General features: G+C 47.5%; 1 long non-coding RNA gene across 2 annotated transcripts in view; it reads left to right on the top strand.

Annotated features, from left to right (window-relative positions):
- The first annotated feature begins 288 nt into the window (after positions 1-288).
- Positions 289-24270, top strand: part of LOC129525561 (uncharacterized) — a 565073-nt gene continuing 541091 nt past the window's right edge. For both annotated transcript variants that reach the window (XR_010129200.1, XR_008669950.2), the window contains exon 1: positions 289-753. This is a non-coding gene — a long non-coding RNA (uncharacterized lncRNA). The remainder of the gene's footprint in view (positions 754-24270) is intronic.

Raw genomic sequence — 24270 nt, 5'->3', positions numbered from 1 at the left:
CTTTTGAGCTCTTAAGTAGCCTTTTGTAAATCTATTGTAGAGGCAATGATATTGAGAGCCACGGATTTCAATTCTAAGGGCAAGGTTCTTGAGAGAAAAAAGGGTATTTTTGAATTTCAAAAGCTTGGCTTTAAATATCAAAAGCAAAAGCCAGAGGGCTCAGAGCATAGGTTTTATGTCATAAACCAGACTGTGAAGAACAGTCTCTTTCCCTGCCCAAAAAGAGATAAGATTTCAACTAAGGGGTGGGGTGGGGGTAGAGAAGGGAGAAATGAGCTTGGTTCAAGTTTAAATTGCTGGGTCCCTGGGAAGAGGCTTAGGGCTCCATCCCATTGGGCCGTGGCCTGGAGCGTAGACAACAGCCCAGACAGGCTGGAGGGGAAGGGGGTTCTCAAGGAGAAGAGCTATTGTCTAACCACCCAGAGCACAGCCTTGTGTACATAAGGACCACACTTAAGCAGTGTGGAAACAGGTTGGAGGCATCTAGGCCTGATGAGTCCTTGGCAGCCTCTTAGAATCCTTATACCCTAGTATGGGGTTCGGAAAGAGCCAAGAATTCTTGTACTCCCCAAAAAGAGTCTGGCGGTGTTCATGAGGGCTGGTGACCTGGAAAAGGCATTCTGATTGGGATGACAAGGATGCAGAGTCTAGAGCTGACAGCAGGGTGTGATTGCTGAAACACAAGAAAGAGAGAAGAACTTTGCCCCCTTCTCCCAGTGCCAGCAGCCCAGAGGTAGCAGGATCCTGATGAAGGTAGGAAAAGTTTCAATACTAAAGAAAATGAAGAATTGTGATTATTGCTGAATGTTCCACAGTTCTGATGGAAGACTGTGTTTACAACTTAAAATGCCAGTAGGCCAGGCAGGGTGATTCACGCCTGTAATCCCAGCACTTTGGGAGGCTGAGGCGGGCGGATCATGAGGTCAGGAGATCGAGACCAGCCTGGCTAACACGGTGAAACCCCGTCACTACTAAAAATACAAAAATTAGCCTGGCGTGGTGGTGGGCACCTGTGGTCCCAGCTACTTGGGAGGCTGTGAGGCAGGAGAATTGCTTGAACCTGGGAGGCAGAGGTTGCATTGAGCCGAGATCGCTCCACTATACTCCAGTCTGGGTGACAGAGTGAGACACCATCACAAAAAAACAAAACAAAACAAACAAACAAAAAAGTGCCGGTAGGATTTTCTATATATTTATTTATTTTTTGAGGTGAGTCTCCCTCTGTCGCCCAGGCTGGAGTGCAGTGGTGCTATTTCAGCTCACTGCAACCTGTCTCCAGGGTTCAAGCGATTTTCATGCCTCAGCCTTCCCAGTAGCTGGGATTACAGGTGTGAGCCACCACGCCTAGCTAAGTCTTGTATTTTTAGTAGAGATGGGGTTTCACCATGTTGGTCAGGCTGGTCTTGAGCTCCTGACCTCAGGTGATCTGCCTGCCTTGGCCTCCCAACATGCTGGAATTACAGGTGTGAGCCACCGTGCCCAGCCTCTATTTAGAGAGCTTCTTGACGGGTGGGACTAGAGATTGATCCCCTCAGTCCTTGGGGTGGTAGAGGGGGTCTGGGGGACATTGGAGCCCCCATAGCAGTGCCCCCAGCCTTGGGTAGCTTTGCCCGTTTATCTCAGTGTAGTATATAAATATTGTTTTCTGTTTGTGTTTTGATAGAAGGAATGTGGGGAAGTGACTTGATTACAGTAGTCCTTCCTTCTCTGCAGAGGATCAGGTCCAAGCCCCCGAGTTGCAAGCCTGAAACCACAGATAGTACCAAACCTGATTGTGTCAATTGGAACATGTTTTTGTTCATGTCTTCCACCTACAAACTTAATGCCTTTTCCATCTTAACTAAGAACTTATGCTCCATGGCCGTAACTTTTGCAATTTGAGGTGTGATATCAAAACTAGCATGAATTTCTTTTTCATTCTTCACAATTTCATGGACAGCAGATTCACTCTTGCCATAGATCTTGGCGACCTCAGCATACATTTTTTTTCTTTACTTATTAGATTGAGAACTCACAGGTTTTCACTTTAAGGAAGCACTTTATGGCTGCTCTTTGGCATATCCAAATGGCCAGCATCACTACTCTTATGCTGTGGGGCCGCTATTAAGTAAAATGAGGGTGACTTGGACACAAGCTCTGTGATACCATGACAGTTGATCTGACAACTGAGATGGCTGCTGAGTGACTAACAGGCAGGTAGTGTAGACAATGTGGATACACTACTGTATCCACAATATGTATCCAGACTGGACAAAGGAATGATTCACATCCTAGGCAGGATGGTGCAAGATTTCATTGTGCTCCTCAAGTCTGAATGGTGTATGCCGTTTAAAACTTATGAATTTTTTATTTCTGGAATTTTCCATTTAATATTTTCAGATCTCAGTTGATGGTGAGTAATTGAAACCATGGAAAGTGAAACCATGGATAAGGGTGGACTACTGTAGTTTTCTACTGCTGTGTAACAAATTACCACAAACTTAGGGACTTAGAACAGTACCTCTTTTTTTTCCCTCACACCTTCTGTAGAATAGGAGTTGGCATGAACATTTGACCTTTGACTGGGTTGTCTGCTCAGGGTCTCACAAGGCTGAGGTTAAGGTGTCTGCCACAGGGTGTTCTCATCTGGAGCTTGGCATCTCCTTCCAAGATGTTAACAGCATTTAGTTCCTTGTGGTTGTAGGACTGACATCCCCATTTTCTTGCTGATAGCTGGCCCAGGGTCTTTCTTAGCTCCTAGAGGCCACTCTCAAGTCTTAATTATGTGGCCCTTTCACCACACAATAATTTCCTAGCTAAACAAGCACCAGAACCCATATTCAGTCTGCTTGCCATGAAAGAGTCTTATGTAATGTATCATACTCAAGGGAGTGACTACCCCATCATATTTACGGGTCTTGCCCATTATATAAGGTGTGCTGCAGGAGGCAGAATCTTGGGGGCTGTCTTAGAACTCTACCTATCACAACCACCAAGCTATGGGACATGCTTAGGGCCAAGATTATATCCATGGGCAAAGGGAAAACTGCCCCTGTGAAATAAATTATAAACAGACAATGAGAAACAAAAATAAGTTATGTTATGATTATATCCTATGAATTATTCTTGTTCAGTGATCCAGTTACTTGCAAACTAAATGTTTTCACTTGGGGGTTGATTTTCATGAGATTGCTGGAGCCAGTGAATTGTAAGTATCCAGTGATTCAATGAAAACAGGGAGGGCTGCAGAATTTCTCTACTGGATGGACTGCAGGGAAGCAATTTTGTTGGAGAGAAAGGACAGGGAACTTTTCTTAAATCATAGTCTGTTTTCACTTGCAAGGTATGAGATCAGCAGGACTTGTTTTTCAAGCAGCAGTCATGACCCTGCTAATCAAAACAAGATGTAGCAAAGATACCAGCTAGGACTAGGAATTTTAATGCATTTGCATAAGAAACTCCTATCAGCACCATGACAGTTTACAAATGCCATGGCAACAACCCATAAGTTACCTTATATGGTTCTGGGAACTCCCCACCCATTTTCCAGAAAGTTTGTGAATAACTCATGCCTTCATTAACATATAATTAAGAGTGGGTATAAATATAGCTAGCCAGCAATCCACCAGTGCTACGCTGGTCCACTCTGCCAATGGGATAGCCCTTCTCTGTCTATGGAGTAGACATTTTGCTGTACACTGTTGTTCAAATAAACTTGCTTTGTTTCACTGTCAGCTTGCTCTTGAATTCTTTCCTGAGCAAAGCCAAGAACCCTCCTGGGCTAAGCCCCAATTTTTGGGTTTGCCTGCATCACTTGGAGTTCATGCTTATTTGGCATGCCTTTGAAAGTCATTGTAGGGGCAGGTTTTAAAGCCATCCCTAAGTCACCTTTTGGATTACCTATCAGTGCATGTGTCAGCTGAACTTTGGGGAAATAAGCCTAACTCTTCTAGATGCATAGATTAAGTTCTGGCCATTCTGGTATAGGATACTACTAAGGTTTACACACAGCATAGTGAAAAATACGTCAGAATCACAAGCCTTAAGCCCTGGCTTCTAGTTCTAGATCTATCTGCCTGTGGCTGGCTGTGTGACTTTGAATAAATTACTGTCCCTCTCTGAAGCTCTGTAAAATAAGAAGTGAAGACATAATGTTCTCCAAGGGCTCTGCCATGTCCTTGGTACCAAGGGCATCCTGGATTTTCCAAAGATCTGAAATAAGTGATCCCCTGGACTGTCAGAACATTCTGAAGAGCACCTGTCTCTAGACAAGTAAATACTCATCCTAACACAGGCAGATTTGGCTCTTCTGTTTATGAGTTCTCCAAAAAAAGATGCCATAGTCTTTTCCTCCTATCTACTCTTGTGCTCCACTGTCACGCACCTCACTCCCATCTCAAAGATGATTTCCCATTATCCCACCAATGCCACCTGGCCATCTTATGACACTGTGATAGGATGCAGTTGTACTGCCATCTAAATTGGTACCTGGCAATGCAGTCAAATTGGTAGCTGCCTAAGTTGGTTGGGCAAGTTAGAATAAGGGAGGTTACTTATTTGACAAAGACAATTTTTTTTCCAACCAACATTCCCTGAGTATCTCCTATATAAGGAACAGTAGCTTAGGTTCTGATAGATACAAATAGAAATATAAAATCCTGGTCTTTATTCTTAAGGAGCTTCTAATCTCAGAGAACAGTGAAGCAGAACATCAGAATGAGCTTTTATGGCTCCCCAGACACATTTAACTCCACAGAGAGGACCATTCTCAGGAATTGCCATCCATTCTGAGGTTTATGGGAGCTCATGGTTAGCAAGATGGGCAGAGAAACTGGTCTTTAGTGAGTCGCCTTTATTACTGTGATGGCCTCTTTGGTATGTCAGCTTGACTAGGCTACAGTTCTCAGTTATTCAAACACTAATCTAGGTGTTGCTGTGAAGGTATTTTGTAGGTATGAGTAAAATCCATAATTAGGTAACTTTAAATTAAGGAAATTATTTTAGATAATCTGAGTAGGCCTGGCTCAATTAGTTGAAAGGCCTTAAAGGCTGGGCTGAAGCTTCTCTGAGAGAAGAAAAAATTCTGCCTGTGGACTGCAGCCTCAGCCCATACCCAGGAGTTCTGGGCTGCCCTTCCTGATAGTCTGTCCTACAGATTTCAGACTTGCCTAGCCAGACATCACTTATATATTATTATAGGACAATTCCTTGCAACATATCTTTTAATATATATCTCCTACTGGCCCTGCTGCTTTAGTTGAACTGTGACAAATGTAGATTTTGGTACCAAGAGTGGGGTGAATGCATTTTCATTTTGCTTGTAGCATAGAATGTGTCTTTGGGGATCAGAGAGAAGACTGGTAGGCAGAGTGATGCTCCTTTCAAGGATGTCCACATCCTAATCACTGAGGCCTGTGAATATGTCACCTTATATAGCAAAGGGGAATCAAGCTTGCACATTGAATTAAGGCTGCTATTCAGCTGGCCTTAAAACAGGGAGATTATCCTGGGTTATTCAGATGGACCCAATATAATCACAAGGACCCTTAGAGGTAAAAGAAAGAGGTAAGAAGAGAGGGAACCAGAGAGATGGTAGTGGGAGCAGGACTCGGTCCAATGTTGCTGCTGGCTTTGAAGATAAAGGAGCTGAGGAAAGTGGACAGCTTTTGGGAGCTTCAAAAATCCAGGGGACACATTCTCCCCTAGAACTTGCAGAAGGGAACATAGCCCACATTTTAGTCCAGTAAAATGCATTTTGAACTGTAAGATAATAAATTTGCATTGTTTTAAGCCACCAAATTTGTGGTAATTTGCAGAGCAGCCACAGAAAGCTAATACAACCCCTAGTCTCCATCTCTTCCAGGAGTGGGTCACCAACTGCTGAGCCACTGATATGGTTTTGCTGTGTCCCCACCCAAATCTCATGTTGAATTGTAGCTCCCACAATTCCCGTGTTGTGGGAGGGACCTGGTGGGAGGTAATTGAATCATGGGGGTGAATCTTTCCTGTGCTATTCTTGTGATAGTAAGTCTCTTCTCTTGTTTGCCACCATGTGAGATGTGCCTTTTACCTTCTGCCATGATTGTGAGGCCTCCCCAGCCATGTGGAACTGCGAGTCCGTTAAACCTCTTTCTTTTGTAAATTGCCCAGACTTGGGTAGGTCGTTAGCAGCAGCGTGAAAACAGACTAATACAGCCACCAACATGCAGACAGGGGATTTGTTCTTTCCTTGCTGCCTCACAGGTCAGCAAGCCTGCCATCCACCTTGGCCTCACCCACCCCAGCATCTTTGGTCCCAGGGCGCTCAGTGCAGCCCTCAGCAATTGATGCAGCCCCACCCTACCCCCAGAGTCTGGACAAATCTGGAAAGAACCAGAGTCTGCAGCCTGTCTGTGAGTGGCACCCTGTTCTTTACCCTCCCCGACAAGACAGTTTCCACACCAGATGCTCTGTCTATTTATAGTTTATTGATGCCCACAAGACAGTTAGAGAAATTATACAATGCTGCTTTTATAATTTTTTTAAAAGTGCTTCATTCTCTCTCCAAGTTTATGAGTCCATAGGGATAGCCTAGCTTTATAACCTCATATTATTATTTTGTCAATTGGTTATCTGAAGAAAATGTTTCCTCAGCTTTATCCACTTCCTCTTTTAGAAGAATGCATCAAATACAAGTTTACAATATTCTTTGGAAGAAATATCTTCTTATACCCAGGGCCTAAAGAAAACCTGGCAACTGTCTAGAAGGAGATCAAGCAGTGGCAAAAGGCAATTTCATTTTCTTCCTTTTCGTCTTTCCTTCTTCAACCCTCCCTTCCTCCTTCCTACCCTCCCTCCCTCCCCCTCCCCCTTCTCTCCCCCCTCCCTCCCCCTCCCTCTCTCCTTTTTTTTCTTCCTTTTTTCCTTTGTCCCCTCCTTTAAAAAATATTGGTAAAGTTCCAACTTGGTTCCGATACTGTTGTAGGAATTGGTACTTGTATTAGTTTCCTAAGACTGCCATAACAAAGTACCAGAAACCAGGTGGCTTAAAACAGCAAAAATATATTCTCTCACAACTTTGGAGAGCAGAAGTCCAAAATCAAGGCGCTGGCAAGGCCATGCTGCCTCTGAGATCTGGGTAGAATCTTTCCTTGCATCTTCTTAGCTCCTGGTGGTGGCTGGCAATCCTCAGCTGGCAGCTCTGTCACTGCAATCTCTGCCTCCACCATCACATGTCCTTCTCCCGGGTGTGTGTGTGCGCTTGAGTGAGTGTCCGTCTTTGCATTGTATTTTCTCTGTGCAAGTCTGTGCCCAAATTTCTGTCTTCTAATAAGCATACCAATCATATTGGATTAGGGATCCACTCTACTCCAGTAAGACAACATCTTAACTTCCTATATCTGCAAAGGTATAGAAATGTTGGTGGCTTGGATTAAGGGATAAGAGGGAGGCAGTAGGGAGAAATGGAAGAGGATAGGTTTGAAACCACGAAGGAGGTAGCGTACCCAGAATTTGGTGGTTAATTAGATGAGGTAAGAGAGGAGAAAAGTCAAGGGTGCCCAGGTTTCTAGCTTTAGACAACTGGGCAGAAGCCAAAGCAGGAGGAGGCAGCTCCTCTCTTTCCTCTTCATTCACCTACTGTACTTCAAGCATGATACTGAACATGTACAGAGGGTATCTCATTTAATCCTCATTTCTTTCTTAGTGGCGAATAAAAAAGATGGTGGATATTACAATCAATGGTATCTTAGATTTAATAAAATATAAAATTATCCCTTTTTGCAGATAATGAAGCTGCAGTTCAGAGAGATTTATTACATAGGTTGTCTCATTTAATCCTCGTTATAGATTGTCTCATTTAGTCCTTGCAACAACCCTATGAGGTGGTTTTATTAGCCCTTCTTCACAGATAAGGAACCATCCTGGCAGAATAACAATAGTGACAGTTACGATCCATTGAGCTTCTAGGTAGGCACTGGGCAACATGCTTTATGTATGAACCTCATAACCACCCAGCTAGGTATGTGCCCCCTCCATTAGAGAGGTTAAGAAATGCTTCCCAGGGCACATGGCTACAATCCCCCTTGGATCTCTTTGCTTCCATCACTTACAGGACAAAGCCCAGTCTCCTGGGCCTGGCACACAGGCCTCTCCAGGGCTGCCTCCAACTCTACTCATCGCTCAGTCATCTTTGCTTTGTATCTTTTGGTCCAGCAACACTGAGCCACTGATTCCTCAGAAACACTGTGGGCAGGATTAGGACTGGGAAGAGACAGATGAGGTCCCCAGAGTACAAAATTTAAGGAGGCACTCACTCATCAAGATTGGCCCCTGAGGAAGAGAGCATCTCCTTGCCTCCCTCGGTTTCCAGCCCTGCCACATGGCTTCTCCACACTTTGGCTCTTATTTCTCCTCTCAAGAGAATCTTCTCCTTTCCCCCTTTTCAACCTCAATTTAGCTCATGCTCACCCTTCATAGTCAGCTAAGAGATGACCTCTTCGAGGAAGCCTTCCTTCCCTAACCACCTCCCACCTCTTGGGCTGGGATGAGTGTCCTTGCTTAGCACTCCTATAATATCAGGTTTATGTATCTGTCATTGCACATCCACAAAAGAGGACAGTTATCTGTTGCTGTGTCTGTTTCCCCTACCAGATTATGATCCTTAAGGGCAGTCTTATTTATCTATGTGTTCCCATCAGTTAGCAAGTGCTTGCTATACAGTAGATGATTATTACATTTTTTTGTAGAATTAACTGTTACAGGCTGAACTGTATATCTACCAAACTCATGTTGAAGTCCCAACCGCCAGTACCTTGGAATGTGACTGTGTTTGGAGACAGGGCCTTGAAAGAAGTGACTGAGGTAAAATGAGGGCTTTAGGGTGGCCCTAATCCAGTTCGACTGGTGTCCTCATAACAAGCAGAGGCAGGGTGCATTGGCTCACGCCTGTAATCCCAGTACTTTGGGAGTCCAAAGTGGGGCAGAAAAGGAGTTTGAGACCAGTCTGGCCAACATGGTGAAACCTCGTCTCTACTAAAAATACAAAAATTAGCCAGGCATGGTGGTGCACTAGTCCCAGTTACTCAGGAGACTGAGGCAGGGAGGCAGAGGTTGCAGTGAGCCCGAGATCGCACCATTGCACTCCAGCCTGGATAACAGGGTGAGACTCAGTCTCAAAAAAAAAAAAAAAAAAAAAAAAAGGCAGAGATTTGCACACAGACACACACAAAGGAAAGACCATATAAAGCTGTAGGGAAACAATGGCCACTTAGAAGCGAAGGAGAGAGGCCTCCAAAGAGATCAACCCTGCTGACACCTGGAATTTTAGACTCCAGAACTGTGAGAAAATAACTTTCTGTTGTTTCAACTACTCAGCTGGTGGTATTTTGTTGTGGCAACCCTAGCAAACAAACTGACTAACCAACTAACCAACTAATAGGTCTCCAATGTCATGCACAAACCTCATGTTGCTTAGATTGTTTCTATTTATTTCTTACCAGTATCTCTCTCCCTAATTGGTCGTCAACTCTAGAGGAAAGAAATGCATATTTGTATCTCTCCCACGCAGGACTCAGCCTCTGGTTGTTCATACAGTTGTTGCTCAATATATGCTTCCAATTTCTGCATTGTTCAGAAGTGGGGATGGTTCCCGTCTGGCCACTGGGGTAGTGTTCCAGCCTTATTGCATGAAAATCTAGCCAAGCTGTGGGAGATGGTACCTGCGAGTCTCAGGAAGCCCTGACCTTGCGTCTGCCCAGGTTCTCACATTGTACTCATACAAGGGGTCAGGAAGAGGGGCAGCAGAGGCCTCAGACCCTGGACTCAACACCATCCTATCGCCTGGCAGCATGGAATGTACCTGTTACAGGGGTGAGACTGTTATACCTGGGAACTTCACAGCTCACTCATTATTCACTTATTCAGAAATACTCATTGCAAACCTATTACGTGCTGCACTCTTCCAGGCACCTGGGATGTGGCAGAGAAGGAGACAGACCAGCTGTCTTTGGGCTTCCTCCTGATGCTCATGTTCCAGTGCAGTCAAGATCTTTACCACCATCGACATTCTAATAATAAACACAACTCCTGCGTTCACAGAGCTTCAGAGTTTACAGAGTATGTTGATGCTCATTAGCCTACTTGATCCTCTCCAAAACCGTGGGCAGTAAGAATTATTATTATCATCTTTCATAAATGCTCACAATGACATTTTTTTTTCTCATTTTAACATCTCTGTCATCAGGTGGGTCTTGCAGGGGATGGCATGCTGTAATGAAATTGGTGGCCCTTATTTTCTTTCTTAGTGTTAAATAAAAGAATGGTAGGTCTTACAATCCATGCCTTAGATTTAATAAAATACAAAACTATCCCTGTTTTGCAGATGATGAAGCTTTAGTTCAGAGCGATTTGGTGGCTTTTTAAAGTCATATGGCTATGTTGTCTTCTGTGCAGGCGGAGGAGCAGGGCTATGCACAAAGCTGCAGTATCCCTGGCAGTGAGGCTCTCAGGGGATTCCTTTCCCAAGCACACCACAGCTGGCTGTTCTCATTTTCCTACAGGGAAAGGAAGCTCTACCCTGTCCCAGGATGAACTTCAAAGGGAGCTGTCCTTCCCTCACTCCATCCCACTCCAGGGGAGCAGCAGGAGTGTGGCTAAGACTAGAGTGGAGCATGTCTGGGATCAAAAGAGCCCCCTTCTCTCCAGAGCACCCAGGGGGCTTGCGTGAGCTCCATTTCTGGTCTGGTTTGAGTGATCAGTTGACAAAATACATCTGGGGTAGGAGGAGGCCTCTGTGATCAGCTGTCATCTCCTCTAAACACCTCTGATGCATTTTCTCTCTTCACAACCCACGAGGTGTCAACCCTTTGCCTGCATGATCTATAAGCAGGGAAGGCATCCTATCTGGAGACAGAGACATCAAGAGGAGGCAAAAGAGAAGGAGGCTGCTGGAGGGAAAGTGGGAACTAGAAGTTGGCATTGACTTATCTTTATCCCATGTCTGATTTTCAGAGCTGAACCCCTGACCCCAAAGCTAGTTACAGGGTGACCCCAGCAAGCACAATGAAAGCATTGCTCAGTCTCCAGCATTTTGTCCTACACACACACACACACACACACACACACACACACACACACACACAGACAGACACGGGTGTTTGGGTGAATCTCTTTCCTTCCTAGCTGGAACTCTAGCAGCAACTATAATGAGATTTGCAACTCTCTCCTCGGATTTCCCATAGATGATATGACACCTCAAGAGGTTACCTTATCCATATCCATTCCTTCACCTCCATTTTATTTCTAGCCCATCATTGGCTCTAGAGTTCCTCCAGAAGAATTCACAAATTCCATAGTCTGGTATTCAACTCCCCTTAAAATCTAGCCCTGATCCATATCCCCAAATGTAATAAGTGGTATTCTTTAATCTGAATATCATACTCCAGCAGAATATATTTTCTGACCAGACCAGAGACATGCCATAGAACATTCTGCCTCTGTATCTTTTCTCACTTCATGCCCCTGCCAACAATGCTCCCCTCCCACTGCAGCCTTTAGAGTTCAGCTCAAGTTCCACCTGCTCCCTGATGCCCCTTCCTGGGCTCAGCCTCCCGCTGGCCCTGCTCATGGCCACTGCTTGCCCCTTGTGGGATGGGGAGCCACATCCTGCATGCAGAGCCAGAGCGAATCAATGAGTGAGGTGTGCTCCTTCAAGGGACCCCGAGGAGAGCCACTGTGTCCTCTTTGCTGATTCCCCCTTGATGGCATGTGCCTGTGCTGATGACTTTGGTTATGTGCTTCAATTCCTGTTCTGGAAGGGGGCTTAGAGCCTTGGCCCTTGCTTCCACCAATCCCCATTCTAGGGATGCATCCCAGTCCTTCAACAGGAGGCTCCCAAGGACCACTTCCTCTCCATCTTCTTGGAACTGTCACCTGGACTAAGACTGGAGACAGCTATATACCACTGGTACCCACTGGTACCTGCTTGTTCACCAGACTAAGCCTCCGCTGTCATTGCCTTCAGCTAGGTCAGCTTCCATAGCACCTAGCCCACTGCTGGAGCAGCAAATGCCAGCTCTCAGCCCCTTCCTACCATCCCCACCCAGCTCTCAGAGACTTGCTGTGCTCTGCCAAACCCTGAGAGCCCATGAGGCACTCTGACTGCTGCAGTTGACAGGGCTTCCTCTGCACCATTCTCTTGCATCTTAAGTGATGATTTTAGGAAGACCCTCTCATTTATCTGTGAATTACCTGGCTTATACATGTTGGGAACAATGAATACTTATTGACAGTGCAAATATTAAAATCCTGAAGAAGTCCTTGCTGCTATTTCACCTGAAGTCCTCCTGTTACAATGGCTCACTCCACTCTCTACTTTAGCTGCCACTTGTCCTTTTCTGTCTTGAGATTTTTCTTCCTTTCCCTCCAGTTATCCAAAATGAAATGTTAGTGGGTCAGGTGGGTTATTTCTCTAGGGCAGGAACTGAGATTTGTTTGTGTTTATGTCCCTAGAATCTAGCATGGTGCCTGCTATGGTGCCTTCTAGTAGATAATAGAAAATAGCTGACTAAAATTGTGAAAATGAACTCAATAAACATTTCTTGAGCTCCTAAGGTGTGCGAAGCACTGTGCTAAGTATCTTAAGTTCCAGAAAAAAAAATAGCAAACAAAGTATCTTTCAGGAAACTGGGCCAGGAGAAGGCAATAATGGGTATTCCCAATTAATTGCAAATGGGTGCCACATGGGTAGAAGTTCCATTCTAGATGAAGGCTTATCAGCTAGTGAGATAGAGATGGTAGTCTCAGAAGAACATGGGGTTTCTTAATGATCATTAAGACATGAACATTATATGCCCATTCTCTATGAGCATATAATTCTATTTTTGGAAACAACAAACCCTTTGCTTCCATCTTGGAGAAGCTCAAAGTCTTCAATATTGGGACTGGTAGGACTGGGTTAGGAAAAGGCCAAGAGCTCTGAGCCTTGGAGGACTCCAGCTCCTGCCGGCCCCCAGAGGGACTGAGCTCCCAGCTCATCGTCTTCCCTCACATGAGGAATGAGGGCTCTGATGCGGGAAGACAGCCTGCCAGAGGCTGCCTGAGTGGCAGCAGGCAGTCTTGTCAGCCATTATCTTGCTGGAGTAATCCTCCAACCCTCGCGGCCTCTCCATTTGATCTGCCTGAGACCGCAAGAGATAGTCAAATGCTTTTGGCTAATATCATATGCATGCATAATTAGATGGCAGCAATTACCATCTGGGTTCCTAGCACTTGTTCCAACATCCAGGCCCTAGGCGAGGAGCTGGTGGGAGCGAGGCAGGGAGGCCTCCCCCAGCCCACCCGTCCTCTGTCAGCCTCCTGGAGAGCAGATTGGAAGCCTGGAGCCTGGGAGCACAGCCCTGTGGAGGGCCAATGATGCTCAATGAAGAGCGACAACAGGCAGGTGGTAGAGGGAGTTGAGCCGTGACAGTGTCGCTGCCAGCTCATGGGTTGGCATGCCGTTGCGGGCCGGGTGGGTTGCCATGGGCATGGGGGATGAAGACTCATGGGCAGCCCTTGTCTCAGAGAGGAAGCCAAGAGAAGGTTTGAGAGTTCTCAGAGCAGTGATGGGGCTGATGAGACGCCATCTGCCCCGCCCCTGGCACTGGGTTCTTCCACCTCCTCACTGTTGGCACTCCCTGTGGGTGCCAATGACACAGGCATATGCTTGGCCAGGTCTGGCTGACATTTTCCTGAGGCTGGTGCTCAGACTTCTTGGCTGGGAAGTGGAGATCGAGGGAATCGATGTGGCCTGGGAGGTGGGTCTTCGGGTGCAGAGGAGGCTGAAGAGAGTGGACAAGCATGGACCCCAAACCTTCAGATATTTCATTCTCTCACATCCTTTGGCTTGGGGAGGGTCCTGGCAGCAGCAGGGTTGGCACTGTCCCTTCAGCATGCACTACCTGCTGTGCCTGCAGTTCAATCAGTTATTCATGTGCACGTCCAGCAGGTTCTGGCTGGCAGAGGGGAGGCAGCATGGGGGCAAAGATCATCCTCTCAAGGGATTTGGAGTGGGTGGGGCTGGATCTAAAACCCAGCTCTGCATTTCCCAGCAGAATGACTGAGGTCAAGCTCCCTAACCAATCTGTTACTCCTTCAGCAAAATGGAGTTGTGAAGGGGTGCCTGGCACAGAGGAGATACTTAGAATATGTCAGTTGGATTTTTCTTTCCCTCTAGGTAAGGCTGAACGTGTCAGGGAGTCTGCACTCTCTACAGTTTCTGTTCTTTCCTGATTGGCAAAGGGGTAAAGTGAGCCTGGAGAAGGTGGGTAGGGTGGGATGGGGGCAGTGCTCTAGGACCAGCTGTTTGGCAACAGGAGCTGTGTGTGGTCCATCTTGGTTGAAAAATCTCCCTGCACATCCAATGCCCTATTCTCTGCTACCTGTTCCAAGGCAGAACCTGGGCTCCTTCTTGTGCATATATGTTTGTCTGTCCTGGCACCCAGGACTTGGTCTTGTTTGTATCACACTTGCATTGCAATACGATCTCTTGCACAATTCCTGGCAAATATAATTTTAAGAAATGTTTGTTGAGTGACTAATTGTGGCCTAATTCAGGTCATCTCAGTATAGACCCACCTTGGGCTGTCAGGAGCAGATTAAGGGAAAATGGGAAGAAATCAAGAAGAGGATATCTGAAACCCAGAGATATCTGAAGCCCAACGTCTCACAGTAGAAAGAGCATGAATTTTGGATTCACCTGGCCAGGGCTTCGAACCTAGCTCTGCCATGTAACAGCTGTGTGTTGTGTGATCTTGGAGGCAGTTACTTAATCACTCTGAACCTCAGTGACTGCATTACTAAGATTGATAATGATCACAGGGTTATTATGAGCATTAAATAAACAAACAATACAGTTTGCCACACAGGAGATGCTCCATAAGACGGTGGCCGTAGTGATTGTAATTGAAGATATGAACTGAGACCTTTACCTTCAAAGATCTATCAAACCTCAATTCTTTGATGTTTGGAGACATGGACCTCCGCTGTGATTTTTTTGAGCTCCTTCACTTATCTTTCATGCTTCTGATGCCCCACTCCCAGGCCTGTCTCTATCTTCTCTTTCACTGGTCTCCATGCCATCTGATCATGTCTGGCCTTTGCAGGTTTTGTAGACTTACTGAAGATTTAGGCGTGGCAGGAATCAAAGGGATGGTTCCATTCAGTTATTGAAACCCAACCTCTGGCCATCTGGCCAGCTCTTTCTCTCTCTCTTTTCTCTCTTTTCTTCCCTCTTCAGAGTACCAAGCAGTTGCTAACCCTTGCCTTATATAGAATAGTTCTATTCACTTCTAGAATTCTTGTGGGACTAATCTTTCATAACAACTCTTAGGATGTTTGTCTTCAGGATAATTCTGGAGAATGAAGAGCTCCTCATCTGACTATTTCATGATTACCTGACTCAGCCACGTGGCTGGCTCCTGGTGAGGGCTGTGAGATACCTCATTTATAGGTTTCAAAAAGACTTGGGATGATGTCGGCTTTATTCACGTTGGTGTCAGTAGCTACAGTGAGCTGGGCATGGCACAGCAGTGGCGGGGGCGGGGGGTCAGGAATTAGCGCAGGAAGTCAGGTAGGTATTCACATTGTGGGTAAAGCTGGTCCATCTAGGGATGCTACCAGGAGATAGGAGTTCCAGGGAAGAGCACCGAAACTATTGGACACTATCAGCAGGGGTTGGCAAGGGCTAGGCAGGGGTACACTAGGGCTCCAGACAAGCAGGGCAGGGCACTATTACCAAAGGGAACTGGAGGGGTAGGCAAGAAACCTAGGCTGGGGACCAAGTCTTCAACTGAGCTTGGCCCATTTGAACCAGAAAAATAGTTCGTTGCATTTGAACGTGTGTATTTCTTGCACATGTGTGAGTCTGTGGGGTTGCATTCCGATATTCTCATGATTTGAAGCTCTGCATGGTCATATGATTCCTTCTGAAGGATATCTGGTAGATACTCCCTACCTGAATTTTTTTTATTTTTATTTTTTGAGATGAAGTCTCACTGTTGTCCCCCAGGCTGGAGTGCGATGTTGCGATCTCGGCTCACTGCAACCTCCGCCTCCTGGGTTCAAGTGATTCTCCTGCCTTGGCCCCCTGTGTAGCTGGGATTACAGGTGCCTGCCACCACGTCTGGCTAATTTTTGTATTTTTAGTTGAATGGGGTTTCACCATGTTGGCCAGGCTGGTCTCGAACTCCTGACCTCAGGTGATCCACCCGCCTTGGCCTCCCAAAGTGCTGGGATTACAGGCGTGAGCCACCGTGCCAGACCAGTTTTTTGTTTGTTTGTTTGTTTGAGACAGATTCTTGCTCTATCACCTAGGCTGGAGAGCAGTGGTGCAATCTCGGCTCATTGCAACCTCCGCCTCCCGGGTTGAAGAGATTCTCCTGCCTCAGCCTTCCAAGTAGCTGGGATTACAGGTACACACCACCACGCCTGGCTAATTTTTGTATTTTTAGTAAAGATGGGGTTTCACCATGTTGGCCAGGCTGGTCTCGAACTCCCGACCTCAAGTGATCTGCCTGCCTCAGCCTTCCAAAGTGCTGGATTGCAGATGTGAGCCACTGCGCCCGGCCTCCCTACCTTAATTATACAGCCTAGAGGTAGGTTCTAGACAGAACTCAGGAGTTAGAAGGCAGGTCTTAGGTAGGTTGGAGGGTAACTCCATCTCTCTTGCTTGGATGTGAACTTCCAGCAGCCTGGATGAGCTGGGGAAAGCTTGCCTTTGGCAAGGGAGGCAAGCTGGGGATCCATCCTGGTGGGGAGGCAACTTATGAGGGCTCCAAGTTGAATGTGAGCCAACTGTAGGTCTTAAACCTGATGATGATCTGATTTTGTATTACTCTGTTTTCTCTTTTGTTTCTTCTGGGCATTTAGTAAGGTTTTATTGAAACATTCCAGTTTGATCTCAGTTACACTGTGAGGAAGAAAGAAAATGGTCCCACACTTGGGACAGCAGGGTAAAGTGGGGGAGCATCCTGAACTCTGGGCCTCAGTCATTTCCAAAGGTAAGGGCAATCCAGCGTGCCATGGGATCCAGCTTCTCTTTCACCTAGAGTTCTCTCCATTGGAAGCTGTGGAGGATGCATTTTCCTTTGCTGAGGATGATGGCCATTTCTTAACCTTTGGTGGACTCAGTCCATAACTCAGGGTCTGGGGGATTCTGGGCACAATATTTATGAGTCTATGGCAGTTCGACCTAACGAATTCAGACCCGTCCCTTTGTGGACTGAGGCCTTAAAGCTCTCTGTGCTCACCGAGCTCCATCTTCAGAAACTGGAGTGGGGGCTGGGGGTGGCAGAGGCCACAGGAGCGGCCCCCATCTTCTCCCTGGCCACTCACCTTCAGTTCCCCGCATGGACTGGCAGCCTGCCCTTCTCTGGGTTCTGGGTCTGTGCTCTCCGCCTGCACTGAGGGGCCTCAGAAAGGTCCTTCTCTTATCTCCCTGCCAGCAACATGCCCCAGAGGCCCACACCAGCCCAGCCTGAGCTGGCCTTGAGTGTCAGGGGGCCAAAGCAATGACCTCTGCAGTGTGGAGCCCTTTTCCAAATAATTCATCACCACTCTGCATCCAATTAGGGAAAGCAGGCTGGATGAGACAATGGCCCAAACCCCTTGTTAAGTAACATCCCTAATTGATGACAGGGATGGTGAGCAGGGGTTTGGAAGCCAGCTCAGATTGTGTTTTTAAAATCCTCCTTTCTCCTGGGCTGCCTGCCAGAACTCAATGGCATGGCCCTCCGGGAGAACAAAGGGAGCCTTGAAAATCTTTCTCCCCCTCCTTCAAATGCTTATCTGAAAGGACATCTTTTTCCCCTTAGTCGCTACAATCATAAAAGCACAGGTGATAAACCGCTTCTTCGTAATCATCAGTTGTGAAAGCTCCCCCCACCCCTCAAAATAAAAAGCAGGAATTGCAGCAGCGGCAGCAGCAGTAGAAAGCAAGAGAGACCATCTCAGTGCCCACTCTGATGCCTATCGAGGCTCCAGGAAGGGAGAGGGAGAGGGGGATGAACTTTGTTCAGTGACAACTTTTATCTCTGGGTCTCGGGCTGTTGAAATGTCAAGCCAGGGCTGGATAGGATCTCTTAACAGCAGCTGCTGCCTAGCTCTGGGGGATAGTGGGCTGGTGGTGGGTGGGAGGAGAACCTGGAAGTGAATTGAACACGTCTTGAATTCTTGCAGCTAGAGTTCAGGTCTTGGTGGGACTTTGCTCCTAGAGAGGAAAGCCGAGGCTGTAGGGAGGGGCCTTGAGAGCCTGGTTTTGCAATGACCTTGAGAAGCTCTCTCTGAAAGGACAGGGGCTAGGCCATTTCAGAGGAGACGACTCTGTCCAGCTTTTAGGCTCCCAAGCTATGACATTGTAGAAGTGAGGGATAGTTAGGCCTGGGGTTTAGATAGGATTCTAGATCCCTGGGCCCTCACATTAGCTCAAGGAGAGAACTTTCTCCTTCAGAGGCCATGCCCTGATCCCTCCACTTAGTTCATATCACTCTGCTGTCATTCTTCCTTGTAATGCCAACACCACCAAAGACCATTTACAGCACCGTAAGCTCAGCTTAATTCAGGAACATTTCAGATTTTTACAGCTGGAGGAGATGATTTCTGAGCTGGCCATTTTATTTTTATTTTTTATTTATTTTATTTTTTTGAGACAGAGTCTCACTCTGTCACCCAGACTGGAGTACAGTGGCGTGATCTTGGCTCACTGCAACCTCCGCCTCCCAGGCTCAATTGATTCTCCCACCTCAGCCTCCCGAGTAGCTGGGACTACAGGTGTGTACCACAATGCCTGGCTACTTTTTGTATTTTTTATAGAGACAGGGTTTCATCATGTTGCCCAGGCTGGTCTCAAACTCCTGAGCTCAAGCGATCTGCCTGCCTCAGCCTCCCAAAGTGCTGAGATTACAGGTATGTGAGCCACCATGCCTGGCCTTATTTTTTCAAAAATTCACATAGCACCCACTGTGAAGTAGCTACTGGTCCAAATGCATGCTTATTAACTCATTTTATCCTCATGACAATTGAATGAAACGAGAGGAAATTGAGGTACAGAGAGGTTAAGTCATTTACCTAAGATCACACAGCAATTGGCAGAATCAGAATTCAGACCCAGGAACACTGGACCAAAAGCTTGTATTCTTAACTGCTACTCTGTGCTGGGCTTTTGCTATGCTATGCTGGGCATTCAAGGATGAATAGGAGTTGCCTGGGTAGGCAATGAAAAGGAGAGAGTATCTTGCTGGCAGAAGAGCAGGAGTAAAGGCAAAAAGATATAAAAACCAGTTTGGAAATAGAAGAAAAGAGAACTGATTTCTGTTGAGTACCTACCTTGATTCAGGCACTGTGCAAAGCAGTTTACAGGTTTATTGTTTCATTTTCAGATTAGGCCTATGAAGTAAATAATATCATTTTCCTTTTTTACGAGTAAGGGAGTTGAGGCTCAGAGAGGTTGAATAAATTGCTCAAAGTCACATAACGACCAGGCGTGGTAGCTCACACCTGTAATCCCAGCACTTTGGGAGGCTGAGGTGGGAGGATCACTTGAGCCCAGGAGTTTGAAATCAGCTTGGGCAACATAGCAAGACCCCCCTCTCTAGAAAAATAAAAAATTAGCCTGGCGTGGTGGCATGTGCCTGTGGTCCCAGCTACTTGGGAAGCTGAGGTGGGAGGATCACTTGAGCCCAGGAGGCCAAGGCTGCAGTGAGCTATGATCACACCACTGTACTTTAGCCTGAGCAACTAGGTGATCATCTTCCATATAGAATTGATTTGATTTGAAGATGGAACCAATAAAGATTTCCTTTGACAAGGCCCAACCCCTGTGTTTTCTGAGTGTTCCATCACTTGTGTTTCCTTGTTGAGAACATGATTTGATTTTTAAGTGGTGTTCAATTTTTCTAGTGGTCTATGAACTCCATGAGGACAGGGTCGGTGTCTATGTCATTTGCCAATATTTCTTCAATACCCAGCATTATGCTAGGCACACTGTAGACTTGAAAATATTTATGAAATCAATGAACAGAAAATGCAAATTGAGGCTGGGCGCTGTGGCTCATGTCTGTAATCCCAGCAGTTTGGGAGGCCGAGGTGGGCGGATCACGAGGTTAGGAGATCGAGATCATCCTGGCTAACACGGAGAAACCCCGTCTCCGTGTTACAAAAAAATACAAAATACAAAATACAAAAAAATTAGCTGGGAGTGGTGGCGGGCACCTGTAGTCCCAGCTACTTGGGAGGCTGAGGCAGGAGAATGGCATGAACCCGGGAAACAGAGCTTGCAGTGAGCCGAGATTGCGCCACTGCACTCCAGCCTGGGTGACAGAGTGAGACTCCGTCTCAAAAAAAAAGAAAAAAAAGAAAATGCAAATTGTGTTGTGAACAGCTATTTAACACTTCATTTTCCCCCTATCCAATGTATATGTTATATTTTGCTAAGCCCAGGTCTCACCTAAGTGGCTGATCTCCACATCAGTACACATGACATCTCCGGGGTCACCATTAGATGATTAAGGGGGACTCTTACCGAAAGAGGGGAGGGCCGCGTGGAATAGCTATAGCCAGGCTGACCAATGTCTCTGTTTGCCTGGGACAGTCCAAAGTGTGCACCGTTACCCTGTTGAATAATTAACAGTGCCTCCTTCACTCTTGAAAGAGCCCCAGTTTGGAGGATAAATTGTATGAAGACCCTAGGCCAGTGACTGCCCACATAGAGGTTGCTGTGTTGCCAGCACTGTGAAAGTCGGCTGGGGGAAGAGCAGATCCCAAACGAAGCCTGGTGGGTAGGAACACAAAGAAAATTCCAGCGGTAGTCTCTATTTCCCCAAACCCTCCACCTTCTCCCCTCAGGCTGGCCCTCCTTGGGATGGGATGAGCACTTCCTGCTGATGGAAGGCAGGTGGCTTATTCAGAAGACCTGGCTACTGGGCAGCCCTGTGACCTTGGGCAATTCACTTCTGTACTCTGGGGTCCGGAATCTCTCTCTGAATGTGAAGATGAGAGGACTGGAGTTTGGTGGTTTTCTACATGTACTCTGTGCAACCTCCTGTGTACCCATGGGGAGGAACAAAAATAATATGTGAAACACCATGCTAGGGAATCAGATGTCTGGATGATCAAGAAGGTGGCATTTGCTGCCCAAGTTCTCAGAGCCTGCAGGGAGCAGAGGCCAGGATTGGGGCTCCTGGATAGGCAGGCTCTGCAGAGCTGGGAAAATGTGCCCATCAGGGGAGCCCCTGCACCCTCTCTATCCAGGTGGCTTCTGGACCACCTGAGTGGCTCTGTGGGGAGATGATTACAGGCCTGGGGAGGGGGACGAATTCACTGGCTGTGAGGTCTCCAACAATAATGAAGGAATTAATGAGCCAATCAATTCATGTATTCATTTATCATGATTTTATTAAGTAAATTGGGGGGCCCAGCTTTGAACTCAAGGGGTCCCTGTCAGAGAGTGTGTCCGAGTATGTGAGCATCAGGACTCCATGCCTAATGTATCCCCTGCCCCGTCTCCCTGCTGTGCCCAGCTGGGGGACCTCGGTCTTGGGGTTGGGGCTGACAGCAGGGAAGGGCAGAGCCAGGAGTGCTGAGAGCAGGAAGGGGAAAAGTGGGCTCCAGTGCCTGCCAGGGGCTGGGAGACACGGGTGGAAGCTAACTCTTCCTCTGAGAGCCTAGTGCTTTGTGGTTGGTACCTCTCGAGGAGTAGCTACAGAAGGTAGTCCATGTTTCCACCTAACTGTGCCTTGCCCTCCCTACCTGCCTCTCCTCCTCCCCAGCTGCCAGCTTTTAAGGAGGCTCAGCCGACTCCCCTTTGCCCTCTGGAAGTCCTTTCTGGCATCTCAAGCCTGTGGAAGCTCTGGGAAGGGCCAATTCCCTTTGATGAGTGACACTCTTCCCTCCCATTTTGTCGCTTCCTCCCTTCTGATATTCCCAGACCCCAGCTAGGGACTCCCGGGGTCCCAGCGGGTGAAGATCGTGATCTAGGAATGTCTGAGGAACAGGTGGGGGAAAGGGGACCTTATTGGTGGGATACCACACAGACCTGAGGAATTTCGGGGACTGTGAGGAGTCTGCAGGTTGAGCCGCCCCGTGAGGACCCACCTCCTGGGTGGCCTCAGAGGGAAATTCTGCCTTCACTAAAGGACAGCAAGAGAGATCAGGGGCAGACATTGAGCTGGAGAGGTCAGTGGGTGAGTCTCAGATCCCTGAGGTCTAGGCCTGGTTCTGGCACAAAACTGCTGTGTGTCCTTGGCCAGATCCTCTACGGTGAAATGGGAAAGACGATGATACAAGGGTCACCCCTTCACTAGACTTCTGTGGTGCTGTGAATTACCAGTCTCGGTGCACCTTTGCCCCTTACCCAACTGGCTTGTGTAGAACAATGAAAGAGGAGTCTCTGGGGGCCGGTGGTGCCAGGTGCCCATGTGGCCCTAGTGGGTCAGGGACCTGGTTTTGAGTAGCTTGGGCAGCTCCTCAATGCAGCGGAGTGTCTCTGAGGAGAGGTCACTCTGATGTCCCTGGCAGCTGAGATTAACTGCTATTCTCTTAGTCAAAACGCTGGGTGCCTCTTTTCAAAAGTCCAAGAGGCTCATTTGCATGCCATTTGCATCTCATTTGAACACTAACTCATTTAATGTTCAGCAACCACTGAGATTTCTTCCAAGCCCCTGCTTCTTGTTTTCCCCAGGTTGTCTCTCCCCATCTCCCTCCCTGCCTGCATCCTGCAGCTGGTCTAGCTGGGCAGGCCTGGTCCTCATGGACTGGGCCTCACTGGGTCCAGCCTTGTCCAAGGAGCCCACCCATTGGCTGTGGGAGGGAGAAGAGCCAACGGGGACCTCAGGGTGGCAGATGTCCAGCTGTTGCCAGGAGGGGTCAGCCTTCCCCTGTGCCTCCAGGACCCTTCCCAGGCCTTGGGCTCTCTAGAGCTTTCCCTCAGACGCCTGAGACTGTAGCTGCTTGCAGCAACAGAGAGAGAGGGAGAGACAGAGAGGAGGAGAGCAGGCAGTATGTGTTAACTGAGAATGGGTTCATTATGTCCCAGGGAGAAAAAAGCAAACAATTAAAGAATTGATAGTTTTGTTTTATTTTGCAAACTGTGGGGCTCCTATGGAGGTCTGCTGGGGAAATCCTTGTGTGGGAGCTGGGGAGAGATCTTCTCTTCCAGGGAACTCCAAAGCACTGTAGGAGCTGCTGGGAGAATCAACATTGTATTAATGTGAGAGGGAAGCTCCCTCCACCCCCATTCCTCATCCCTGGCTGGGCTAGAAGCCAGCGCCATGGAAGACAAGACTGCAGACAGGCCTGAACTGCACTGTTTCAACTGCTGTCTCCTGAGTTCAAAGAGAAGCCTTATGCCCAGAGCCATACAGAATGGCTCTGGCTGAAACCCCTCTGTGTACCAGGAGCTGCTGCAGATGAGGTTAAGGGGCTTGCTCAAGGCCACACAGCTGGGACTGGAACCCACAGCTCCTGACTCTACCCCAAAGCTTGTAGAAAGTCTCCAAGAATTTAGAAACCTTGTTCCCCATCTGACTGCTCCTCTTGTCTTGCCTCTTCTAAATGGAGCAGAAGTCAGTTAAAAGAGATGATGTGGTTGACTCCGGCTGGCCCTCCTGACAACTGGAGCAGGTACCAACTGTTCAGATGCTCTTCTGCACCTCCTGATATCACCTAACACCTGCTGGCCAAGTCCTGTCTCTCCTCCAAAGTCCAGTGTAACTCCTCTCCTCCCTGAAGCCTCCACTGAGGTCTTAGTCCTTCCTGACAATTTGGCACTTTAAGGCACACTTCCTAAAATACAGTGTGTTGTTCATCAGGCATCGTATGATTAGCAGGCTTTTATCTGACCACAAGCTCATGGAGATCAAAGTTCTATAGACGCTCTCTCTCGTGTGCACACGTATATGTGCACACACACACGTGGCTCACACACAGGAGCCAATCCTGTACAGCTCCTGGCTGACGGACCAGGGTGCCTCAGTTTCTGCATGTGTGAGACCAGCAGGCGTGAGACACAAGGCTCTGTGGCTCTGTCCATTTCCACAGCGAGGTTGGCCTCCTACCTTGTGGGTGGTTTTGTTTCCTGCCTGTTCATCAAGCTGGTGATTGGGGGAGGGGACACCGGTGCAGCCTCAGACTTGCAGTGGGTAGAGGATTGAAACCCCAAGCAGCCTCCTCTGGGCTCCCTGCAACAGTCTGAGCCCTGAGAGCAGCTGTCGGGCAGAGCTCATTATGGGGGATAATGCAAGCGGAGTGACAGGGAATATCTGTTCTCTCCCCACTATT

The sequence above is a fragment of the Gorilla gorilla genome, chromosome 9, assembly GCF_029281585.2.
Source record: "Gorilla gorilla gorilla isolate KB3781 chromosome 9, NHGRI_mGorGor1-v2.1_pri, whole genome shotgun sequence".
NCBI lineage: Eukaryota > Metazoa > Chordata > Mammalia > Primates > Hominidae > Gorilla > Gorilla gorilla.
This window is presented reverse-complemented; position numbering and strand designations above follow the sequence as displayed.